Source organism: Schistocerca gregaria, chromosome 5 (genome assembly GCF_023897955.1).
Source record: "Schistocerca gregaria isolate iqSchGreg1 chromosome 5, iqSchGreg1.2, whole genome shotgun sequence".
In the NCBI taxonomy this organism is placed as follows: domain Eukaryota; kingdom Metazoa; phylum Arthropoda; class Insecta; order Orthoptera; family Acrididae; genus Schistocerca; species Schistocerca gregaria.
Window position 1 is genome coordinate 413,331,356 of NC_064924.1, and position 3,075 is coordinate 413,334,430.

At 45.1% G+C, this 3,075-nt stretch overlaps 1 non-coding gene across 1 annotated transcript; it reads right to left on the bottom strand.

Annotated features, from left to right (window-relative positions):
* Nucleotides 1-1,458: 1,458 nt before the first annotated feature.
* On the bottom strand, nucleotides 1,459-1,604 carry LOC126274930 (U4 spliceosomal RNA). The gene has a single exon (XR_007550474.1). It is a non-coding gene; the product is annotated as a U4 spliceosomal RNA (small nuclear RNA).
* Between the last annotated feature and the right edge of the window lie 1,471 nt (nucleotides 1,605-3,075).

The window sequence follows — 3,075 nt, forward strand, 5'->3', positions numbered from 1 at the left end:
TTAGGGCCTGAATCTGGCACGATATTGCTCAGGAAGACATCCAACAAATATATCAATCAGTGCCAAGCCGATAACTGCTTGCATATGGGCTAGAGGCGGACCAACGACGATTAATTTGATCAATTTGTGAAACTCGTTCTCTTGAATAAATCTTCCCACTCTAGTCATTTGTTTGTCTGTACATGTACATCACGGTAGCGCTTTCAATCTCATTCGGAATATTCCTTCGTGGAGCGTCTTCTTTATTTTATTTTAGAGTGCATACAAGCAGGTCAGAGACGAATAGAAAATTATTCTAACGACGATACGGGTTGTAAATCAGAAATCCTCTGACATAACTGACTCGGAAAAAGGACAGACTTCTATGGCCTAGTGCCTAGGAACGAGCATTTCTAAAACGACGAAGCTGGTCGGCTGTTCCCGTACTCCTGTTATGAGCACCTCTGGAGAGTCACTGAAGGACGATGAAACTACGAGTTGGCGACAAGATTTTGGACGTCCACAGAAACTTTTCTTTCGGACATGTCCGAAAAAACAGACACCGCTGATGACCTGCAGCGGTCTAGAATGAACTTAGAATACCTTCAGCTGCTGACGGGCGTTGATGTATATCAACAGGGACAGGTGAAAATGTGTGCCCCGACCGAGACTCGAACCCGGGATCTCCTGCTTACATGGCAGACGCTCTATCCATTTTTTTTCAATTTCAGGCTTGCCACCTTTGCTGACATACATTTTGTTGCACTACCGCATAAACAGTGTCTACAAAGTCCATATGTTGACAAATAGTGCCTAATTAGAAAATTAATTAATTAAGGAAATGAATAAAACTGAAAATTCCCAAATGAAAGACATGAAGACATTGCGGATATTACAAATGCAAAAGAAACATGCTCCTGTAGCAATGAAATGAAATTCGTGTCGGGGGCGACACCTGCACACGTCCCGACGTTCCATAGAGCAAGAGAGCCATCTATCGACTCGTTCTCTAGACGTTGGTGTAAGACTGGGTCGTCTTCTCGAAATTAACTAATGGTCCGTAAGTGAGATCGATGTCTATTTCGGCTTCTTCGTCTATCTCATCTCTCACTCGTCACACCCCATCTGGCCGGCGGATCGGTAAATGTAAGTCGCAAGTAATTAGCGAAGTCTTGCCCATATTTCTTATGCTGTTGCAGCTTCGTGTGTTCATCCAGGAGAAAATGCCAAAAATCAATTTTGTCCTTTTCCGATTCGTTATACACGTAGCCCACCACCATTCCCCGTACCCATGTCACTGCATTGGTTTCTTGGACCAGAAAATAAGATTCTTGGGGGAAAAAAAGTGTGTCTGATGAAATTGTGTGAGGGGCGGAGCGTAACAGAACGGCAATATCTGTTGTGCCAAGTGCCACACTGGAGCCGTCCCACTACATGCTAAACGATATTCATCAGTGTCCACTGTTGCGCGTTTTTACACCCCCTCAGAGGCTGCCAAAAATTGCCACAGAGACGGTATTTCACGTCTCTTGGGGGGGGGGGGGGTATTGGTAAAAGTTTTCAGCTAGCAATAATCGCACCTCAGTTATACTTCATTGGTTACGATATTGCCACTGCGCAAAGATTATCTGAGCCACCGAGGGGACAGAGGATAGTGTGACTGCTCGGACTCCCTCGCGCACGCCTACCTCGAGACCCACATTCTCGCCTTGTATGTCCACACACTACATTCGTAGTGTCCCACCCAGACACACTCATTACTCGTGGAATACATTCTTACCAGGTCCCGTAAGAGTTCGGGGAATACGTGTGCATCCGCACAGAAGAAGGAGGTCATGGGTGGTTTTGCCAGAACTATATATGGAGACAGTATCTGTTCTTTCGGACATGGGCACTACCAATGTAGTGTGTGGACATATAAGGTGAGAATGTGGGTGTCGAGGGAGGCGTGTGCGAAAAAGTCCCTGTAGTCGTACTATGTGCCATCGGTGGCTCAGATGGATAGAGCGTCTACCATGTAAGCAGGAGATCCCGGGTTCGAGTCCCTGTCGGGGCACACATTTTTACCTGTCCCCGTTGATATATATCAACGACCGTCAGCAGCTGAAGGTATCAATACTTCCACAGAAACTGGTGTGCGGAGACTTGACCTACCCCCAAAGCAGGACAAGCAGCAATCTATGGTAGATCTCATGAAAGATTACAGTGCCGGTGCAGACACAAGTGTTTCGGCGTAGGTTGTTCAGCACACACTGCTGATGATGGGGCTCCACAGTAGACGACGTTACCTGTTTCCATGTTAACCTAGCAACATCGTCAGTTATCATTGCAGTGGACGCGGTATCATCAAGACTGAAAAGGTGTCGCCTGGTCGAATGAATCATGTGTCTTGATACAACAGGTGGATGGTTATTTCGCAGCACGCCGCCAACCAGGCGAACGGCTGCTTGAAACATTCACCATACCAGGGATAGGTCAGTGGGGGCAGTACTGCGCTATAGGAGACTCTGGGCTTACGTGGGACCTACGCTAGTAATCGAACAGACAGATGTAGACTACGTGAACATTATTGTGGACCAACTATACACCTTCATGACTTGAAGTATTCCTCAAAAGCAATAGCGTCTTCCAACAGCACTCATGAGGAATAGGTAGAGCTGCAAAATTACCGTAGATTGTCATAAGTAATCACAAACAACGGTAGTGTTCCTGCTAGCTTAGTTCACTTAAGGGCGTACCCGCATTACCTGTGTGTTAGATGTGTTGCATACCTATTGGGCGTTAACTTTCAACGGTCGTTTTCCTTATGATTGCAATCAGTGTCTTACAAGATTCCCCTACAAACTGGAAGCGGTGAACCATCTAGGAACTGAGTGAGGATATATCAAGGGCTAGGTAACCTAAGAAACATTTCGTCCTACATAGTTAACCTCCTGTCTGTTACTTAAAAATAAACAGTATTTATAGCAAAACTGCATTTATCAATGTTCATTTCATGTTTTATTCGAACATTGTTGATTTGTAATGTACAACAGGGGAATGTTGCAGTTAAAATAAATAAAACAAATAGGATATATCATACATCTCTAGAAAACA